General features: G+C 42.8%; 1 protein-coding gene across 9 annotated transcripts in view; it reads left to right on the top strand.

The window, feature by feature from the left end:
- The window catches only part of r3hdm2 (R3H domain containing 2), a 92442-nt gene that overhangs the window by 19152 nt on the left and 49428 nt on the right, over nucleotides 1-23862 (top strand). Inside the window, exon 1 of one of the 9 annotated variants that reach the window (XM_029695027.1) lies at nucleotides 2291-2909. The exons of 7 other annotated variants lie outside the window; for them this stretch is intronic. The gene's annotated coding sequence lies outside the window, so the exon portion shown is untranslated. Of the gene's footprint in view, nucleotides 1-2290; nucleotides 2910-18099; nucleotides 18382-23862 lie in introns of those variants that run through there. One more of the 9 variants, XM_029695026.1, reaches the window with a different exon arrangement.

The raw sequence follows: 23862 nt of genomic DNA, 5'->3' as shown, positions 1-23862 counted from the left end.
CCATATAGGCGGAGTTGCAAAGAAAAAGCCATATCTCAGACTGGCCAATAAATTATAAAAGACTAAGATTGGCAAAAGAACAGACACTGGACAGAGGAACTTTGCCTAGAAGGCCAGCATCCCAGAGTTGCCTCTTCACTGTTGACGTTGAGACTGGTGTTTTGCGGGTACTATTTAATGAAGCTGCCAGTTGAGGACTTGTGAGGCGTCTGTTTCTCAAACTAGACACTAATGTACTTGTCCTCTTGCTCAGTTGTGCATCAGGGCCTCCCGCTCTTTCTATTCTGGTTAGAGCCAGTTTGTGCTGTTCTGTGAAGGGAGTAGTACACAGCATTGTGCGAGATCTTCAGTTTCTTGGCACTTTCTCGCATGGAATAGCCTTCATTTCTCAGAACAAGAATAGACTGACGAGTTTCAGAAGAAAGGTCTTTGTTTCTGGCCATTTTGAGCCTGTAATCGAACCCACAAATGCTGATGCTCAAGTAGTCTGAAGAAGGCCAGATTTATTGCTTCTTTAATCAGAACAACTGTTTTCAGCTGTGCTAACTGCAGAAGGGTTTTTCAAATGATCAATTAGCCTTTTAAAATGATAAACTTCGATTAGCTAACACAACGTGCCATTGGAACACAGGAGTGATAGTTACTGATAATGGGCCTCTGTACGCCTACTATGTAGTATTTTCAATAAAGTAATCTGCCGTTTCCAGCTACAATAGTCATTTACAACATTAACAATGTCTACACTGTATTTCTGATCAATTTGATGTTAATGGACAAAAAAAATACAAGGACATTTGTAAGTGACCCCAAACTTTTGAACGGTAGGTTATATGGTTAAAATGCAGTGCAATTTCGTCAGCTATTTCTGGAGAAGTGCAAATTTCATCTGTAAGATGGTTCCTGCAATCAGTATAATGTTAAGTGGACATTCCTTCCCTTTCTCTTCATATTGGATATTTATCCAGCTCCTATGAACAGTTTGGATGTGCGTAAAACCCTCCGGTTTGTTGCCTTGTCTGTATTATTATGCGCCCACGGGGAGCAAATATGTTGCTTATAACTGTATTTAGACAGCCTATTTAAAACAAGTTTTGTTTTTATTCTAATTATACTCTCTTTTTAGGTCTTATCAATAGCCCGGTGAATTGAATCTTGCTTATTGACTACGTTGGCAAGTCCATGTCCAGACAGCAATTTGCAATTGATAATTTGCAATTAGCCCCTATATCAGTGTGAATGCTATAGCCTGTGTTTTTAACAATTTATTTCCATATTGGAGCAATGCAATTATGACAATGTGGACTGCAAACATGTTCAAAATATTAAGCAAATGTGGGACATATAATGAACTAGGTTATTACAGACTAACAGAGTTGAGAACGAAATAGGATGAAAGACCATAAATACGCAACTTGGAGCAACCACATATTCAGCCATGGAGCATGTTCTGAGTGAGGGGGCAAGCCTCGACACACCCACAACTTGTTTAATAATCTCAAGCCAGCCCTTTCGCGCCGCTACTGCGCCCGTAATTCGGGTGAAACATTTCATTTCAAGTCCAAAATTCTGGAGTGTAGAGCAAAATGTACAAATGTTATCTTCACTGTCAAAAAATGTGGTGTATGTCCTACGATTTTTTTGTTTACCTTGATGCTGGAGCTCCTCCATCGTTTAATAAACAAAACAATAACAATTGTGACTGGGGTGGCCAGTGGTACTGTTTCTCCTAATGCGGATCTCGGCTTTAAGCTGATATTGACTATTTAATGCACACACTTATTAATTCAATGTATCTGTCCGGTTATTTCTCAAGGTAAACTGAAATTCACATTTTCTGAATTGACCCCAATCCTGCTGTTCTTATGACCCTTTTCAAGTCCAATCCAGCCTCTCTCTTTCTGATGCTGCTGAACTTTTGACTGCCTTTAAACATGCTGTGCTGCATTGAGGGCTTGTTGCAGCCAGGGAGAACTAAAGAAGATGATTCAAATCCATTCATCCTGTCTAGGGAATGATCTTTTTCCCCCGCTAATGAGCTCTTTCTTTCTTGCGATCTTTCTTTCTTTCTTTCTTTATGCCCGTCCATACCCCTGCAGTGCATTTCTCCTACCACCACCAGTTAGTTTTTCATCCAAACCCAAGGGCACTGAATGAGACTAGTGTAACAGAGAATCTAGCGTAGTTGGTTGTAATTGAGGACTTGACGGTTAGATGGTCACATGGCTTGCTCTTGTGGATCTAGGTTATATGTGGCTTCCTATACAGCAAGGAGGGATGCAATGCAAACCTTGAGTGAGTGAATGGAGGAATGAACATTTCATTGTCCGTTTTTCGTCATTGAAGTGTGTCTTGCCATCGTGCTGCCAGTGACATAGTCCTTCAAACAGCTGGGTTTTCTCACTAGCCCTGGGCTGCCTGTCAGCACAATTATATTGTTACTGAGAGAGAAAGTGAGAGGGAGTGCAAGGAAGGGAGTTGGTGAAGGAGTAGAGTGAGGCAGAGCAGTGTGCACATGATATAGTGAGAGGAGAGTGCTCGCTCGCTCTCTCGCTCACCGTCTCTGTGCTTGTACACTTCATTCAGAAAAAGGGGCAGTCAAAAGAGGGGTGCTTCCTTCCTCGTTTGCAAAACCCTCGACATAGAATAGCTCCGACATCTACAGCTAGCTAGAACAGACGGAGAGGACAGACGGACCGTGAGTGCTTCCAGACCATAAAATAAGCTTTAGGCTAGCGGTACCTAGATGACCGTGGGGGACGGATGGATTCTCCTCGGATACAGTCAGTGTTTTATTGAGACTGAAGTGATGTCAGCGATCTGCCAGCGTAGCGATATGTTATAGCCTGTCGTTCCACCCGATCATTCATCCTGCAAAACCTCTGCATGGGAGCTGCAAATCTCTAAACACAGTAAGCAAGCGATGTGTGTTTGCGTGTGCGCCACTTGTGTTTTGTATTATTCACATACATTTATACATTTACCAGTTACGCGGGATGTGTCAAAGTTAAACTTCAAACTCTTATTCGGTGTATTGCCTTAGCTTATCGCCTCTTATCTGTCTCTGTGTCCTGTCTTTTGTAACGTTGCTAAAGTATGATTTAGCTTACTGCCTGGCTCTACAGTAGCTGACATCTATCTGGAGCTTAGAATAGCTTCTATAAAGTACAGTTTTATAGGGCTGGGAATTGCCAGGCACCTCACAATACGATATTATCACGATACTTAGGTACCGATATGTATTTTTGATTCTGTGACTTCAATGTGATGTTCCAAACATATTGCTCAGCATGTGTCTGCTGCAGGGAGATGAGAACATTAGAAAACAAGTTTTTTTTTTGATCAGTCAAGGAAAATCAAAGTGCTAAAAACAAATTGGCTCCCTATTTTAAAAAGCTATTTTGGAATATTTTGGTGCAGATACAGCCAACAAGCGCAAAAATATTATTGCGATATTGTCAAAACGATACGATATATAATCTAAAATAATATCCCGGTATGTAACTTTCGATTTGTCCCCATAAATACGGTTTTATAATCAATCTATTTAACCTTCTGTAATCTGTTCACCTACATTGGTTTTTAGATGGTTTGGATGTACTGGTTTTAATTGCGATGTTAATGAAGTCACCGACTATCTAACTATGTCTATGGACTGTTGCATTTTATTACTGGTGCATGTAAGCTATGCTGCATAATTATGGCTTATATATATTGTGCTAGTGGGTGGGTGGGTGGGTTGGCTAGTGTGAGAACACACTTTGGTGAAGACAGTGCTGAGGTAATGAGGAATTCCCTGCTACTGTGTCATCCTGTAGGCGGGCGGGAGGGAGGGAGGGAGGGGAGGCCGGGGCAGGGGTGGAGAGTTGACAGGAAGGGTCCATCACTTTGGAACCTGTCATAGAGCAGAGAGGATGGAAGGGAGGGATAATTGAGACTGAGCCAGGAGAGATGGAGACAGGGAGTGAAAGAAGGGGGGAGGAAGGGAGTGGGAGCGAGGTCACCCCCGTTGGTGGCTTAGTTGGTTTGTGCGTCTATGCAGAGGAGAGGAAAGAAGAGGGGGGGGGTGGACACAGACAGAATTCGTCATAAGGAGCCTGCTATCCATGGAGATGTGTACTGTACTGTAGCTATATGTGACCGCAAATAGATGATTCTTACAAAACATTGGGTGGGAACATCTGGCTAACCATTAAGACTAACACAGAACATAATGTGCTAGGAACAGAGAGGGGGGTGGAGAGATGGGGAGAAAGTGGGTGCAGGTGACAGAAAAAGAGAGGGTGGGTTGGAGATGGAGGGAGAGAAGAGTGTTTGCTAGAGGGAGACGGCGAGAGAGAAGAGGAGCGCTTGCGAGAGAGGGGGGAGAATCTCAATTGCGTACTCCCCGCATCCTTTCTCCTCGCCTCCTTCTCAAAACCCATTGGATGAGAAAGCCAGAGGTCCCTCCCCTCTGACCTTCTCCTACAATGGGTTTGGAGGAGGCGAGGGGAGAGTATGCAATTGAGATTCTCCCAGAGACTGAGAAAGAGGGAGAGCGCAGCAGCAAAGCCCTCTTGAATAAAAAATCTGCTGCTATTTATAGAATTGTCTTCTTCTCTCCTCCCTCACACCAATCGCTATGTCTCTCTCGTTTCTTTCTGTCTCATTTGCTCTTTCAAGTGGATGAAAACCTGCCGCCTTTACCCCATAATGCTTGGTCTCGCATCTTTATACTATGTAGCCTTTTTTCCGAGGCTTCTTTGTCAGCAGATGGTGTTTGACTGTCACTTTGTGTTACGGCCTGTTTCTATCTAATTTGGGGAGTGTTTAGCAAATCTATCTCTGGTGAGACTTGGGAGATATTTTGATGGGTTTGTACCAGATAGTATGGATTAAATAAGGTGTTACCTAGGTTTTAGATGTCAATATCAGGGGCTTTTATGCTGCTATTGATTCGCAATATGCACCCGAGAGCTTGACGTGAACATTTTTAGCCACTTGTCCTTTGGACAAGTAGCAGGGCACTACGCTGACTTTAAAAAAAAATAATAATAAATTACAAGGAGCACATGTGCACCAAAGTTGAAAAATGTAGGCGCACACACAGACATTTAGGAGCACAATGAAAAACATTTGAGGTAATAAAGCTAGAGTCCTTCATTTTTCTAGGCTCACTGGTGCTCCTAATTAAACATTCCAGGTCACACATCAAAATATTTACTCGCATATGTGAGTAAAATGGTCGCACTGTAGAGCCCTGAGTATGCCAGATTTTTATTCTTACTTCTCCGAAAGCTCAAGTCACTTAAAAACCTCTTATGGCCAATATCCAATGGTAGCGCCTGGCGCGAAATACGAAAAACCTTAAAAATGCTATAATTTCAATTTCTCAAACATATGACTATTTTACACCATTTGAAAGATAACTCTCCTTTATCTAACCACATTGTCCGATTTCAAAAAGGCTTTACAGCGAAAGCAAAACATTAGATTATGTCAGGAGAGTACCCAGCCAGAAATAATCACACACCCATTTTTCAAGCTAACATATATGTCACAAAAACCAAAACCACAGCTAAATGCAGCACTAACCTTTGATCTTCATCAGATGACACTCCTAGGACATTATGTTATACAATACATGCATGTTTTGTTCAAGCAAGTTCATATTTATATCAAAAACCAGCTTTTTACATTAGCATGTTTTGTTCAGAACTAGCATACCCACCGTAAACTTCCGGTGAATTTACTAAATTACTCACGATAAACGTTGACAAAAAACAAATTATTTTAAGAATTATAGATACAGCACTCCTTTATGCAATCGCGGTGTCCAATTTTAAAATAGCTTTTCGGTGAAAGCACATTTTGCAATATTCTGAGTAGATAGCCCGGCCATCACGGCTAGCTATTTTGACACCCACCAAGTTTGGCACTCACCAAACTCAGATTTACTGTAAGATAAATTGGATTACCTTTGCTGTTCTTCGTCAGAATGCACTCCCAGGGCTTCTACTTCAACACCCAATGTTGTTTTGGTTCCAAATAGTCCATAGTTATATCCAAATAGCTCCGTTTTGTTTGTGTGTTAAAGTCACTATCCGAAGGTCGACGTGCCAGCGCGTATCGTGACAAAAAAATGTCAAAATATTCCATTACCGTACTTCGAAGCATGTCAAACGCTGTTTAAAATCCATTTTTATGCGATTTTTCTCATAAAATAGCGATAATATTCCAACCGGGAGACGTTGTATCCGTTCAAACACTGAAAGTAAAACATGGAGTCGTCACATGCACGCGTGCGCCAGTGTCATTGTTCTCAGAAGGACCACTCACCAAAACCCCTGCTGTTTTTTGCCCAGAGACTGCAGAGCTATCATTCAACGTTCTGGCGCCTTCCTAGAGCCAATGAAAGCCTTAGAAAATGTCACGTTACAGCAGAGATCCTGTATTTTTGATAAAGAGGCTATAGAAGGACAAGAAATGGTCAGACAGGGCACTTCCCATATAGAATCTTCTCAGGTTTTGGCCTGCCATATGAGTTCTGTTGTACTCAGTCACCATTCAAACAGTTTTAGAAACTTTAGGGTGTTTTCTATCCAAATCTACTAATTATATGCATATTCTAGTTTCTGGGCAGGAGTAATAACCAGATTAAATCGGGTACGTTTTTTTATCCGGCCGTGAAAATACTGCCCCCTATCCCTAACAGGTTAAATAATTGTCTGTAACACCATGGGCCAAAAGAGTGACTGTATGGTTGTTATCAAGACATGGACAATGTTGAATAGAGGGGAATCCCAGTTTTCCAACGGTGTCAATTTTTCCCATATTGAGAGTTTTACAACCAAAATATATAGGATTGTATTATTAACGCGCACCTGTTCATCAACTGCGTGTTAGCCATTTGCGGTTATTCATGAGTGCCGATGGAAAGTTTTATCAGACATAACAATGACATTAATACATGCTATTAGCTAAATAGTTAAGTACCAACATGACCAGCCCAGCCACACAATGTTTTAAATAGGTTATGTATTAGACTATCCTTTCTTTTATAAGCTACCTGCTGCAATGCCTGTCTCTCCTCGAGCCCACTGGCACACATGCCGGTAAAGCACTCACCATGACATTTCCAGGATTTTAATGACCGATCGAACCCTGTTTGCCTACCAAAAATGATCTTGAGAAGGCACAACGTGTTTTTTTTTGTCAAGGATGGGCTATTGCAGCCGACGACCACATTGGGTTCCACTGCTATCAGATAAAAAGGTGGCTCCAGTGGGCATGCGGTCACCAACAATGGACAATTGAGGAGCGCAAAAATCGGCGAATCCCGGTTCCTTTTGCATCATTGCAGATGGCCGTCAGGATTTGGCGTAAGCAGCATAAGTCCATGGCCCCATCCTGCTTGGTGTCAACGGTACAGGCTGGTGGTGTAATGGTGTGGGGAATGTTTTCATGTCACATGTTTGGTCCCTTGATACCAATTGAGCAACATTTCCATGCCCAGAAGAATTCAGGCTGTTCTGAAGGCAAAGCCTCAATTTCTCTGGGAATGGAATTCACAAGGTGTCAAGTGTTCCACAGGGATACTGGCCCATGTTGACCCCAATGCTTCAAGTTTGCTGGATGTCCTTCGGGTGGTGGACCCTTCTTGATACACACAGGAAACTGTTGAGTGTGAAAAACCCAGCAGCGTTGCAGTTCTTGACCCAAACAGGTGTGCCTGGCTAGGGCTGTGGCGGTAATGAAATGTTGACAGCCGGTTATTGTCATGCAAAAGTCTGCCGGTCCTATGGTAATTGACCGTTAATGAACATAAATCGGTTTTGCATCTCCAGGCCTCCACGCATGCAAGCCACTGATGAGTGCCTTTTGGAACATCTACATTTTAACAAGTCTGATAAATCAGTTTGGTACACACGTCACAATAAATCCATTCTTTATTTTAGTCAGTTCTAAAGAAACATGCTATGAAGAAAATGTATTTCAGAAGAACAGGATATGAGTTGGCCTACTATAGGCCTATGTTATCTGGCTATGCTCCGTGCTGTAGGCTTGTTCATTTAGCTGACAAGACATGCTTGAGCCCCATGCCATTATTTTATCTGATTTTATAGTAAGAAGAATATAATTGAACTTCGCTGAATTAAATTGAAAGGATGTTTTCCCATTACAAAGCAAGTGTGCATGTGAAGTGGCTATGTTGAGCGTACAAGTGATCATTTGAAACCGGTCCTATATGCTAGATTTTGAGTTATTTGGCAAATTTAGTTGTGAATGATACAAACCTTAGAATGTCTTATAAATAAAAATATATATGGGTTGCATGGTGTGACTATAGACCATTTGATGATTTTGAAAAAGTAGCAACAAAAAAAAGCTTGCCTCAGGCTGCCCTCCCTCAGCTCTGTTGCTTGCCTCAGGCTGCACAGCTGTTCTTTCATCAAGTGATCTTATTTTCACCCATCAGACTATTCTCAATGTAATCTTGTCTTTACTAATATATGAAATTTGTCTTGATTTAGAATGGCCCATTTTCAAATGGACAGCAACAGGGTCAGGGGGAAAAAATACATGTCATCTGCAGCCTAGTGAATGGAGGCTGCATGCTTTCCCGCCACTCCGATTTGTAGCACCTGAGAAATGCATTTCAGAATAACTCACCCCGTGCTTAATTTGGGAAACGAAGTGAAATCTGTTCGGGAACATCAATAGTGACATGTTTTTGTCTGCGTGCTCAAGAAAGGAAAACAAGGAGAGAGAAGAGGAGATGGAAATGCATGGCGGTGAGATTCTGTATAGCTGAAGGTAATGTGTCACTTAATTAAATATAAACAATTCCCTATTACTAGGCTATTCAAAATCAAATACAAATTCACTATAATTGTAGGCTAACTGTAAGCAGCCCTGCGCAATCAAATCAACCAACTGCGTTTTTAACTACCGTTCAAAAGTTTGGGAATGTCCTTGTTTTTGAAAGAAAATCACTTTTTTTGTCCAGCAAAATAACATCAAATTGATCAGAAATACAGTGTAGACATTGTTAATGTTGTAAATGACTATTGTAGCTGGAAACGGCAGATTTTTGTATATTTTTAAATGGAATATCTACGTAGGCGTACAGAGGCCCATTATCAGCAACCATCACTCCTGTGCTCCAATGGCACATTGTGTTAGCTAATCCAAGTTTATCAGTTCAAAAGGCTAATTGATCATTAGAAAACCCTTTTGCAATTATGTTAGCACAGCAGAAAACTGTTGTGCGGATTAAAGAAGCAATAAAACTGGCCTTCTTTAAACTACTTGAGTATCTGGAGCATCAACATTTTTGGATTCAATTACAGGCTCAAAATGGCCAGAAACAAAGACCTTTCTTCTGAAACTCATCAGTCTATTATTGTTCTGAGAAATGAAGGCTATTCCATGCTAGAAAATGGCAAGAAACTGAAGATCTCGTACAACGCTGTGTACTACCCTCTTTACAGAACAGCGCAAACTGTCTCTAACCAGAATAGTTTGAGAAACAGATGCCTCACCAGTTCTCAACTGGCAGCTTCATTAAATAGTACCCGCAAAACACCAGTCTCAACGTCAACAGTAAAGAGGCGACTCTGGGACGCTGGTCTTCTAGGAAAAAGTTCTAAATTCTAAATACTTTCCGAATGCATGGTATATTTTATATCGAACAAAAATATAAACGCAACATGTAAAGGGTTGGTACCATGTCTCATGAGCTGAAATAAAAGATCCCATACATTTTACATATACACAAAAAGCTTGTTTAACATTGATGTGAACAAATTTGTGTGGCATATCCAGAAGCTGATTAAACAGCATGATCATTACACAGGTGCACCTTGTGCGGGGGACAAAAGGACACTCTAAAATGTGCAGTTTTGTCACACTACACAATGCCACACATGTCTCAAGTTTTGAGGGAGCATGCAATTTGCATGCTGACTGCAGGAATGTTCACCAGAGCTTTTGCCAGAGAATTTAATGTTCATTTCTGTACCATAAGCTGCCTACAACCTCATTTTAGGGAATTTGGCAGTACGTCCAACCGGCCTCACAACCACCGCTCACGTGTAACCACGCTATCCCAGGACCTACACATCCGGCTTCTTCACCTGCAGTGAGACCAGCCTCTCTGACTGCTGATGAAATTTAGGATTGTTTCTGTCTGTAATAAAGCCATTTTTATGGTGAAAAACTTATTCTGATTGGTTGGGCCTAGCTCCCCAGTGGGTGGGCCTGACTCCCATGTGGGCGCCCACCCTTGGCTGCGCCCCTGCCCAGTCATGTGAAATCCATAGATTAGGGCCTAATTATTTTATTTAAATTCAGATTTTCTACTATAAACTCAATAAAATCTTTAAGTGTTGCATGTTGTGTTTATATTTTTGTTCAGTATATATTCCGGTCTCTTACATTGCGTGTTCTGATATTACGATACTTTTTCTGTATTGTATGTTTTTTTTTTAATTATAGGTATTACTGCACTGTTGAAGCTAGAAACACCTGCGATACCATCTGCAAATCTGTGTACACAACCAGTAAAATTTGATTTGGATTGATTCTCCAGGGGGCAGAGGGCTTGGCTGGTGGGAAGGAAACAAAAGGAGTGGCTGAAGAACCTACAGGTTTAACTATGGGCTAGTGCTGAGCGATTTAGTTTTTTTTTTAGGTTGTTTCTGTTAGATTTGTTTAAAATAATCATTGTTTTCCATTTTGGTTCTGATAACATTTTAAACGTTCATTATGAAAAATGTACATTGAAATGATTTTACAGCTTTTTAATTCAAAAACCCGAAATAGTGTACATTCATTAATTTGCCAAAATATTCCATTGACACTGTCAGGTCCACATTGTGTAGACATCAAAAGAAAAATACTATGAAATAATAAAATACTTCAGTTGTGTATATTACTTAGTTTTTATTTGATGGCTTTATTTTTAACGTCATCTCTGCTTAGGGAGTGCCAGCCAGCCAGACAATGTTATCTCTGCTCAACATACTGTACGTACTGTCTTTAGCTAGGCTAGCCTGCCTACGTATGCAGCAGAGCATCATTTTACTAGTTCTTTAAAGTACACTGAACAAAAATACACTACATGACCAAAAGTCAGCGAACATCTCATTACAAAATCATGGGCATTAATATGGAGTTGGTCCCCCATTTGCTCCTGTAACAGCCTTCACTATTCTGGGAATGCTTTCCACTAGATGTTGGTGGATTGCTGCGGGGACTTGCTGCCATTCAGCCACAAGCATTAGTGAGGTCAGGCAAATATGTTAAGAGAAGTTAATCCCAAAGGTTTTCGATGTGGTTGAGTTCAGGGCTCTGTGCAGGCCAGTCAAGTTCTTCCGCACCGATCTCGACAAACTATTTCTGTATGGACCTCGCTTTGTGCTCGGGGCATTGTCATGCTGAAACAGGAAAGGGTCTTCCACAAAGTTAAAAGCACAGAATCGTCTAGAATGTCCTTTGTATGGTGTAGCGTTAAGATTTCCCATTACTGGAACTAAGGGGCCTAGCCCAAACCATTATTCCTACTCCATCAAACTTTACAGTTGGCAGTATGCATCGTTGCTGGTAGCGTTCTCCTGGCATCCGCCAAACCCAAATTCGTCCGTTGGACTGCCAGATGGTGAAGGGTGATTCATCACTCCAGAGAACACGTTTCCACTGCTCCAATGACTGTGAGATTTATACTACTCCAGCCGACGCTTGGCATTGCGCATGGTGATTTTAGGCTCGTGTGCGGCTGCTAGACCATGGAAACCCATTTCATGAAGCTGCTGTCAAACAGTTATTGTGCTGACGTTACTTCTTCCAGAGGCAATTTGGAACTCGGTAGTAGAGCTGTGGCGGTCACAAAATGTAATCAGCCGGTGATTGTCAAGCAAATAACTGTCGGTCTCACGGTAATTGACCGTTAATTAACAAACACATTTAGCATCTCCTGTCTTCCACGCATAGCCTACAAGCCACTGATGTAGACCTTTTTAGAACATCTACATTTTAAAAAGTCTAAATAATATAGCCTACACCTTCACAATAAATCCATTCTTTATTTTAGACGGGTCTAAAGAAACATAAGAAAATGTAGTCTATTTCAGAAGAATAGAATAGCATGCTCTGCATTGCCTTATGTTTGGTCCTGATCTGGCTATACTATATGGCTGTGAGCTATACTAGTTCATTTAGCAGACAAGATTTGGTTAGAATTCCGTGGCATTATTGTATATTATGTTATAGTATGAAGAATACAATTGAATAAAAGAGAGGATATTTTCTCCAAACGATTTGAGGGAGTGCGCACATGCGGCTATTCTGTGTTGAGGGGTTAACAAAGGAATAGGTACTTCTGTATGCCTTATTTAGTTATTAATGTAACTTCAGTAAACTCAGCAAAAGAAGAAACGTTCTCTCACTGTCAACTGCATTTTATTTTCAGCAAACTTAACGTGTGTAAATATTTGTATGAACATAAGATTCAACAACTGATACATAAACTGAACAAGTTCCACAGACGTGACTAACAGAAATGTAATAATGTGTCCCTGAACAAAGGGGGGGATCAAAAATAACAGTCAGTATCTGGTGTGGCCACCAGCTGCATTAAGTACTGCAGTGCATCTCCTCATGGACTGCACTAGATTGGCCAGTTCTTGCTGTGAGATGTTACCCCACTCTTCCACCAAGGCCCCTGCAAGTTCCCAGACATTTCTCGGGGGAATGGTCCTCACCCTCCGATCCAACAGGTCCCAGACGTACTCAATGGGATTGAGATCCGGGCTCTTCGCTGGCCATGGCAGAACACTGACATTCCTGTCTTGCAAGAAATCACACACAGAACAAGCAGTATGGCTGGTGGCATTGTCATGCTGGAGGGTCATGTCAGGATGAGCTTGCAGGAAGGGTCCTTCATGAGGGAGGAGGATGTCTTCCCTGTAACGCACAATGATGTGATTGCCTGTAATGACAACAAGCTCAGTCCGATGATGCTGTGTCACACCGCTCCAGACCATGACGGACCCTCCACCTCCAAATCGGTCCCGCTCCAGAGTACAGGCCTCGGTGTAACGCTCATTCCTTCGACGATGAACACGAATCCGACCATCACCCCTGGTGAGGCAAAACCTCGACTTTTCAGTGAAGAGCACATTTTGCCAGTCCTGTCTTTTCCAGCGATGGTGGGTTTGTGCCCATAGGCGATGTTGTTGCCGGTGATGTCTGGTAAGAACCTGCCTTACAACAGGCCTACAAGCCCTCAGTCCAGCCTCTCAGCCTATTGCGGACAGTCTGAGCACTGATGGAGGGATTGTGCGTTCCTGGTGTAACTCGGGCAGTTGTTGCCATCTTGTACCTGTCCCGCAGGTGTGATGTTCGGGTGTACCGATCCTGTGCAGGTGTTGTTACACGTGGTCTGCCACTGCGAGGACGATCAGCTGTCTCCCTGTAGCGCTGTCTTAGGCGTCTCACAGTACGGACATTGCAATTTATTTTCCTGGCTACATCTGCAGTCCTCATAACTCCTTGCAGCATGTCTAAGGCACGTTCATGCAGATGAGCAGGGACCCTGGGCATCTTTCTTTTGATGTTTTTCAGAGTCCGTAGAAAGGCCTCTTTGGTGTCCTACGTTTTCATAACTGTGACCTTAATTGCCTACCGTCTGTAAGCTGTTAGTGTCTTAACGACCATTCCACAGGTCCATGTTCATTCATTTGTTATGGTTCGTTGAACAAGAATGGGAATAGTGTTTAAACCCTTTACAATGAAGATCTGTGAAGTTATTTGGATTTTGACAAATTTTCTTTGAAAGACAGGGTCCTGAAAAAGGGACGTTTCTATTTTTGCTGAGTTTAGTTCTAAAGTTTAGATTTTTTTATGCATTCTAAGGCTGCGTGATGTGACTGATGATGATTTGAAAAAAGTCACACGAAAGGCATGAGCTCTGCTTTGTTTTTAGCGCAGGCTGTACACACTTAATCAGTCTCTCATTCACAATTTGACAAGCACTTGATAATACCTACAATTTCCCGGTGGCATCCCCTTTGTGTGACCGTAATGCACCTTAAGAAAATCCATGCCTTTTGCAGCCAGTGGCTGTTGTTCCCTTCTCCCTGAGTGCTGCGTGTTTCCCGAAGCACCTCTCACTCACATGGCTCTCCATCACGTGATCAGGCCTTTCTCAGAGGCTACAAGTGAAGACAGACACTTCGGGGACGCAACTGCACGTGTCCTTATCCAATTCCGAGGTGCATATTGAAGATATCATCAGCCAACAAGATGAGTAGGCTAGTGCTTTTGCTGCTCGTTAGGCCTATGTCAATCTACTATCCCCAATCGTACAAAAGTTGACATTCTGTGCGAGAAGTAAATATTCCAAACATAGTCTGGGACAAATGTCGGATCCGATAGATCCCAAATTAATACAACCACTAGCATAAAAAAAAATCCACATTGAAGCTGACGCAACAGATTAGCTTAATGTTGATAGCCTAATAGTTTATTTATTCACATTATAAGCGCAGCAATGCGCACACGGTAGTTGGCTATATCAAATCAAATGTATTTATATAGCCCTTCTTACATCAGCTGATATCTCAAAGTGCTGTACAGAAACCCAGCCTAAAACCCCAAACAGCAAGCAATGCAGGTGTAGAAGCACGGTGGCAAGGAAAAACTCCCTAGAAAGGCCAGAACCTAGGAAGAAACCTAGAGAGGAACCAGGCTATGAGGGGTGGCCAGTCCTCTTCTGGCTGTGCCGGGTGGAGATTATAACAGAACATGGCCAAGATGTTCAAATGTTCATAAATGACCAGCATGGTCAAATAATCACAGTAGTTGCCGAGGGTGCAACAGGTCAGCACCTCAGGTGTAAATGTCAGTTGGCTTTTCATAGCCGATCATTAAGAGTATCTCCACCGCTCCTGCTGTATCTAGAGAGTTTAAAACAGCAGGTCTGGGACAGGTAGCCGGTCTGGGACAGGTAGCACATCCGGTGAACAGGTCAGGGTTCCATAGCCGCAGGCAGAACAGTTGAAACTGGAGCAGCAGCACGGCCAGGTGGACTGGGGACAGCAAGGATTCATCATGCCAGGTAGTCCTGAGGCATGGTCCTAGGGCTCAGGTCCCCCGAGAGAGAGAATGAGAGAGAGCATACTTAAATTTACACAGGACACTGAAGAAATACTCCAGATATAACAGACTGACCCTAGCCCCCCGACACACAAACATATAGGCCGATAAGCGTGAATGTTCCATTAGCGGGAAAACACCATTATAAAAAGTGACCACAAATGCGATTATGCATGTAATGCTTTTATTTTAAAGGTGCATTTTTATGGAGAAGATTATCTTCCACAAACTTGAATCTCATGTGCTGCTTATGTATGGAAGTTGGGCTCTACGCCCCATGTAAAGCAGATTAATGTGCTTAATTTTAAGCAGTTATTTGGCCACTTTAGTTGTGATACAAACCTTATCAAAACATATAGGCCTATGTGCTAGGCTACATGAGTTGTTGGACTATGATTCCAAAAAGTCTCAAAAATTGCATTGTTTCTTGCCTTACACTGGGCATCATTCACAATTGATAATATATAATTCATGAGAGAGGCTAATATTGTCACCCATCAGACTATTGATTTAATTTTGTCTTTACATATACTAAATGACGTGTGAAATTTGTTTTGATTGAAAATGGACCATTATCATGCACCTGTCTCGAAATAGTGGTAGGTGAAAAAAATAAAAATAGATGTCATCTATGCACTTAAATAGCGAATGGAGGACGCTTTTCCCGTGGTTCATTTTCATGTCAACCAGGTAGGCTATACTCCTGTTGTAATGATGAGCAATGTGCTTAACTTCTTCGGGGTATCCCCCCTTCTCAATTTCCACCTGAAGACATATCCTAATCTAACTGCCTGTAGCTCAGGCCCAGAAACAAGGATATGCATATTCTTGGTATCATTTGAAAGGAAACACTCTGAATTTTGAAATGTGAATTGAATGTAGGAGAATATAACACATTAGATCTGGTAGAAGATAATACAAGGAAAAAACATATGTTTTCGGTTTTTATTGTTTTTGCATCATCTTTCAAATGACCAAGAACAGCCAAACATTCAGATAGGATGCTGGAGATAATTTGAATGAAGAACATAAGAGGGCAACAATAGTTTAGCAAAGTTTCAGACAGATAACTTCAAGAATGAGTGAGCTACATGATATTGAGCATGAAGTCACCCAGGTGTCCCACACAAATGTGGCCGAATTGGTACAGTGATACATTTTGAAGCAAATAACTATGTACAAAATGCATAAATTCTATTCTAACACACCCAACAAAATAAAATAAAAAATATATATAATGAGAAATTAGATCAAAAATAGCAAAGTAACTATTTACACATTTTCTATTTACAATATTGTGAAGACCCTCAGTCCTCTACACAATATTGTGCTGCTGGTGCCATGGCCCATAGCAGTCTCTTTCTGCTGTAAAGCATAGGGTTACTGAACAAGTGGTGCAGATGATGGGGCATTTCCTGTGACAAAGGGCACAACGACGCCTCCCTACTGTCCCCTTTTTGCCCTGAGGCACATTCATGCCTGCAGAGAGAAATTTGGGCAGGTGAACACCACTGGTTGAAGGAGCAGAAGGGACAGAGGTAGAGGGGACAGAAGGTGATGCAGTGGACTTGCTGTAGCTAGCAAGCTCCTGGATGAGCAGCTCCCTGAAGGCTAGCTGTGAGATGGGGGGCTGTCCACAGCTCTTAGCCATTTCCTTCTGGAGGATGAAGGCATTCACCACAGCAATGTCGATGAAATGATAGAAAAATGTCTTGTACCATTTCATGGTCTTGTGGAGAACATTATAGTGGAGAACATTATAGTAGCCTATCAGTGCGTATGACAGGTCCACACCTCCCATACCCTTGTTGTAGTCCTTTACAGCAGCTGGAATGGGGACATTTTTTGTGGTCCATGCCCCGGTACCGTCCTTCACACGCCTGATGACGTGATCGCCACTGTAGGACTTGGGGATAGTTGTGGATAGTTGTGCACATGACCACCTCTCTGGTATCCATCCACTTTACAAAGAGCAGGCCATCTTCACAAATCCATCGCATGGTACCCCGCTCAGCCCGATCACCTTTGTTTTTGGAAAGCCCACTCTGTTGGTCCGAATAGTGACACAAGCCCACACATCCAGCTTCCTCAGGTCTGTAAACAGGGTAGGGCTTGTGTAGAAGTTGTCCACAAACAGTTTGTAGCCCTTGCCCAGCAGTTGAAAATCCAATCACTCCATAACGGAATCATAACTAAGTCCATTACCAGTAGCAAAACTGTTTTTCCCCCCCTCATAAACAAAAATTGCAAGTGTAGGCACACACAGAATCAGCCAAAACAAACAGCTTGTAATACCATTTTGTTGGTTTGTTCTACATGTATTGTTTGAGGCTGATTCTGGCCTTTGAGGCTACCATCCTCTCATCTATGGACAGGTTCTGGGTGGGCTGAAAATAGGTCTTGCAGGCCTCAACGATATTGGGGTAGAGAGGTTTGATTTTGCAGAGCCTATCAAACCTTGCTGTGCCTCTCTTCTTGTCATTTTCCCCATCAACTTCTGGGTCACTGATGTGAAGCGCCCGTGAGATTTTTAATCTTTCACAGTGGCAGTGATTCTGATTATGAGCCGCCAATGCCTAGGTGTCCATCTCCCTCTGAAGCGGTTTTGAGACTGGTTAGACATACTGCCAAATTCTCTAAAATGACTTTGGAGAGGTGGGTTATGAAAGAGAAATTAACATTCAATTCTCTGGTACCAGCTCTGGTGGACATTCCTGTTGTGACACAACTGCACATTTTTGTGGCTTTGTATTGTCCATAGCAATAGCTGCACTTGTGTAACGATCATGCTGTTGAATCGGCTTCTTGATATGCCACACCTGTCAGGTTGATGGATTATCTTGGCAAAGGGGAAATGCTCACTAACAGGGATGTAAACAAATTTGTGCACAAAATTGACTTAGCCACAGAGGATCATTTAGCTTCGCTAAATAAATAAAAATTGCTGTGAGTTTGTTTCAAATCGGATGCGCGTTGGCCTCTGCCTATTTGGGAAGCCCACAATATGGGCGGTGCATGTGGCAATAGGCCAGTGACAAGCATGGGAAATATGTGTGAAGATGTCTTGAGTATAAAGGGAGGGGTGTTTGGCGCCGATATGGCGTGTTCCTCTCCAGAATAAATGCACTCCGCTCTCCAGAATGCTCTTAAAACGTCATAAAATACCTGAACATGCCTGCTGAAAAAACGTCTCTCCCGAGCTCACTGGTCCGGGAAACTGAAGGCCGGAATGGGCTAGTTGAAACAGTGAGTACGGCTACATGAACACAATTAATGTGATTGTTGTGGATAATCAGATTAATATAATACTTGGAATAAAATGTTTACATGCTACTGCATTCTGAGTTTGGACGTATAAACTTTGTATGTGTAGACTACTTCTAAGACGCATACATTGTTGTTCCAAATTCCCTTTACTTGGGCTGAAGAGGGCGGCTCGCTCAGCTGGTGCTAGCACATGCACAGATCAAATACACCGCTGGTACAATGATTTAAACTGTTTACGTGTCCTAATAATTTGAAAGTTTGCCAATAAAACCAGGTTTTAATCGGTTTATGCTTGCTTTGATTTTGGTCTTATGCCGATTTAAGATAAGCAGAGTAAGGTGTTTTACGTGACTCTTGCGTGATATGCCTACTGCATAATCAGTTTAATATCGAATTGTTAGTGTGCATGTAAACCTACTCAATGCTGCAAGTTCTCTAGCAGGCTGGACGCAGATGGGGGGAAAAATGGTAGGATGAAATTGTAAGCTTCCGCAAACGTGAAACTCGTGCGCAGTGTATGGTCTTTACTATAACACCCATTTTTAACACCCCCCCCCTATGGAAATCAAATGCCCGTCCAACTGATCCGTTCCGGCGCCTCATGTCCGTTTGACTGATATTGATCTATTGTAGGCTTCAGGGCAGGAGTATTCATCCTAATACAGCACACCATACAGTAGCTATTGCATTTCAGTAACTTGGAACAGCACAGGGAGATATAGCCCATTTTGGCTGTACACAGGTTTTAATGCGTCTTTATTTGGAGTATTTTCATTGATGGGTTGTGGTTACTTTCAGCCAAGCCCTGAATGGAAGCCACTGGACATTAGTGATGGGGGAGGGGGGGATCGATGGTTACCAATCGGGATATTATTTTTGACGATTTTATCGTGCCTTTTTGACAATAGCGCAATATTGTTTTTGCGCTAGTTGTCTGTACCTTCATCAAAACTCCAGTATTTTTCCTTCATAGCTTGTTCCCCTTTTAAATCAGGATGTCAATTTTGTTTTCAGCACTTTTGTTTCTGTGGCTGACCAACTCATTTTCTCCAAGCTGTCTTTTGTCCCTCTGCAGCAGACATATGGTGAGCGGTATGTTTTGACGATGGAATCGCAATACATATAGAATTGTTAGTATTGCAGTACATCTCGTATCGCCACCTATCGTGATATCATATTGTGAGGTCCCTGGCAATTCCAAGCCCTACTGGACAAGAGTGCTGCCCAAGTCTGTAGCCCTATCTATTGTTGGATGTCTGGGGTTGAGAGGGAGGTAGCAGGGGGGCCTGGCTGGATGGATTGAGAAAGTGAGGGAGGAAGGGAAGGATGCCTGGCGGGCTGGATGTATGGTGTCCTCTCCATTCTAATCATCCCCTCTTTCCCTGTGGGCTGCAGTCTGGCTCAGGCATTCCTGGAAAACCCCTGAATGGAAGGATGTGTAAAGGGAGGGAAGGAATTCCACACCGACCCCATACACTGAAGCTTACTGTATTAACTAACTTTGAGATAAAACACATGGCCCTTTAAAATTTAACCGGCAATGTTTGGAGAACTATTTTAAGGTATTTCTGAAACATTTGGTGAATGCTTTTGGCTACGTTGGCACAATATGTGGAAAGTAGGGAATCAGCCTAGTGATGTGTGGGGCTCAGGCTGGGCTGAGTATGCTACTAGCTGGTCCATATGCGAGTGCAGGACCCCAGAAAAGGAAGTTCACCTCCCTATCTGTCGAGGTTTAATAGTTAGCTCTTCAGACCTCACTCCTCCCTCTCTCTGTTTGTCTGCTCCTCAATCTGCTTAGTTCAGGGCTCACTTGGAACAGATCTGCTGCAGCCTGCACCAGTTCGCTTATTCACCAACATAACACAGAACATAACAGAGCAGAGCAGAGTGTGAGAGGGAGTCAACCATCTGCACCAGGATTTACGTTAGCCGGTAATAGTTGGCTTTTGGCCCAAAATAAATAATTTATTTAAATAGAAAAGCCGATAAATGAAATTGGTGCCAGCCAATTGTCTGGGAGAAAAAAGAATAGGCTTTTTAGCCTATTAAATGATGGAAATACCAGTCTATGTAAATACATTTGACTGGTCATGCTTATCAGTCTGTAGGTTAATTTGCATAATTTAGTTGTGTTAAATTGGACTGTGTGTTCAGTATATTTGTTATGTATCTTATTTATCACACGAGTACAGATGGGGCCTTTGAGTGGAAAATCTGTCAGACAGCACGAGAGCTGCTGCTACAGCATCTCAAACACTAAATGCATAGGCAATGGAAGGTAGGCTTCATCAGCACGTCACACCACTTTGCTATGAGCTGGAGGCAGTATGCGTTTTTAAAAACATATACTCAATTGTTTGAAACCTGCATGTTTTTTTTTTTTTACTACATATTGTGAGGCATGTCTTACCTTGCTTCAAAGTAGCCTAGCCCAAATCAGACCGTATCCGCGGAGGCAATTATTTGATCTAAACTTTCTTTCATTGTCCAGTAGCCAAACGCACAATCCTAGTCATATCAGCAACCCATGCTAGTTGTTTCAGATTAGATCCCCTCTTCTATCACAATGTCTAAACGATATACGTGTCACATGAAACCGTGCTTTGGGCTTTTGACAAGTGTTTTCCCTCTAATTGCGTTATGGAACAAACATTTGCGCTTAGCCTACTGCTTTGTGCGCATTGCTGCGTTTTTATAATGTGAATAAAGAAGTTTAGCAACATTTTGAAGCTAAAGGTTCTGATCTGTTACATCAGACTCTTGCTTCTTACTGGTTTTGGGGTGTAGCCTAGTTCTACTGGTTGTTTTTGAATTTGGGATCTATCATCCCACAACTGTAAATGTGGATAGAATAACGATCTTCAAAGTGCGTATGAGAATTCGGTACAAAGGGCCGCACATCGTTGCATCAACTTTTATGCTCTGTTAATATGAATTACCGTAATCTAAAGGGGATTTATGTCATTCTGAGCACAGTGGGTGGACACCCTAATCAGGTTACGCACCCAATGCATATAAATGTCCGGTAAATTTAAATTCTGCCTGTCAAATGTCCGGTGAAACCCTGATCTGTACATAAACCAGTGTGCGAAACCCTGATGTCTTTCTCTCTCTGTGTGTGAGCTGAACTCCTTAAATGCACAGAGCCAGGTAATTGGCGAAGGGGAAGGAAGCAGGGTGATGTAGCCTAAAAAGAGAGGTGTATGTGTGTTTGGCAGGCAGGAAGGGGGGGTACTACAGAAAGTAGTCTTGGTGACAGAGCCTGTTGCCATGGAGCTGGGCCTCCCATTGGTGGAGGCATGGGCCAATCACACAGCAGCACAGTGTTTCATCATTGAGATTTTCTTTTTTTCTGCTCTCTGCCATTTCTCTCTCTCTCTCCCCCTCTTCCTCTCATCACTGACTGCTCCTCCTTCCTATACTAGAAAAAGTGCAGAAATTACATAAGGTTTGTAATGGGAGCGGGACTAGCTTCTGATGTTTGTCTTGACACACATTTTGTGTGAGTGAATGAAAATGTAGCAACCGATCCGTTGCAGGCAGCATCTTTTTGAATGAGGCTAATCAAGCTGCACGCTCATTGGCACAGATTTATCCTAGATTTCAACACACGTAGCCTAGCCCTAACCTCATGCAGTGCCTAACCCCAGTGCGTGCAACTCCAGTGGCGTTTTAGCGTCTTGAATCATCTGCCCGTTTGTTAGGAAATGTGAATGTAAAGGCTTGTGGACATGAAAGGATGCTGCGTGGTGGAGTCCCCCTGTCTGTCCTCTGTGGGTAGCAGTGCTGACAGGTGGTGACTCACTCATCTGCACTAGTGTTAACACACTCTTATGTGTACTTGTGACTTGCCCTTTCTCCTTATATGCTAATGGTAATGACGAATGATATTGAGAAGTGTGGCCGAAAATAGTTGAGGCAGGCAATAGGCTAGTCGATTGTTAGTAGTTCATAAGGAAGTGCTCTCATGGTAGTGTCTGTGGTCTTCTGTTGTCTCATGATGACTTGTTTTACTGCCGTATGATAGGAAGGATTATTGAGGCCAAGCTGTCTTGGCCTAAATTACCCCCGTCTTTCTCTCGCTCTACCGCCCTCTATATCTATTGCTCCCCCGCACACATTCCAGCACTCCTTCCCTCGTCAATAATGCATAGAAAGATCAGTATCCCCTCTTCCTTTCTTTCTCTCATCTCTGTCATTCATAATGAATGAGGGAGGTGTGACATCCTGGCCAACACCTTTTGCTCTCACACGCCATCTCTTCATGCAACTCTGTCCCTCTCTCCACCTCCCTCTCTCTCTCTCAATCCTGACCTGCCACACACTCTTTCCTCTTCTGTGTCATAGAGGATACCCCTGCTCTGTCCCTCCTCTCTCCCTCCCCCTCTCTTTTCTCTGCAGTGTTCTTTTTTCCCTCTCTTAATGTCTTCTCTTAAATTGTCAGCCTGCTGACGCCATCCTCCTCCTCTGCTCAGCCCACTCACTCCTGTGGGACACGCTCAGCTCTGACTCATTCACTCTCTCTCCCTTTCTCTCTCTCTCCCTTTCTCTCTCCCTCCCTCTCTTTCTCTCTCTCTCCATCCCTCTGTCCCTTCGCTCCATCCCTCTGTCCCTTCGCTCCATCCCTCTGTCCCTTCGCTCCATCCCTCTCTCCCTTCGCTCCATCCCTCTCTCCCTTCGCTCCATCCCTCTCTCCCTTCGCTCCATCCCTCTCTCCCTTCGCTCCATCCCTCTCTCCCTTCGCTCCATCCCTCTCTCCCTTCGCTCCATCCCTCTCTCCCTTCGCTCCATCCCTCTCTCCCTTTGCTCTCTCCCTTCGCTCCATCACTCTCTCCCTTCGCTCCATCACTCTCTCCCTTCATCGCTCTCTCCCTTCGCTCCATCCATCTCTCCCTTCGCTCTCTCCCTTCGCTCCATCCATCTCTCCCTTCGCTCTCTCACTTCGCTCCATCACTCTCTCCCTTCATCGCTCTCACTTCGCTCCATCACTCTCTGAGACACACACACACACACACACACTTTTTTCTATTACTCTTTCTCTTCAATTTTGTCGCACCAAGTCATTACACAATTAGACAGACATGAAAAACTACAAGTACTTCTAGTTTTTTACTAGATTACTTGTAGTTTTTCACTAGATTAATCTAGTAAAAACCAAAGAAATCACAGGAGTATAACGAAATAAAACGGCAAATTAAAAACGAGGCACAACAATAAATAACAGTATCATCAGCATAACAGTGAAGTTGTGTATTTTGCACATTTTTGTCAATTATTTATATAAATAGTGAATAAGATGGGACCAAGTACAGAGCCCTGGGGCACACCATCAGACAGACAATTTAACAGCCCATAATTGAGTGCACTGAGTTCTATCAGACAGATAGTTAGCAAACCATGCAACTGCATGCTCCGAAAGAACTACGCTCGACAATCTCTGCCTCAGTATAGCGTGAT

This window comes from Salmo trutta, chromosome 16 (assembly GCF_901001165.1).
Source record: "Salmo trutta chromosome 16, fSalTru1.1, whole genome shotgun sequence".
Classification (NCBI taxonomy): Eukaryota; Metazoa; Chordata; class Actinopteri; order Salmoniformes; family Salmonidae; genus Salmo; species Salmo trutta.
The sequence above is the reverse complement of the archived record's forward strand: the minus strand, read 5'-3'. Positions and strand labels throughout refer to the sequence as shown.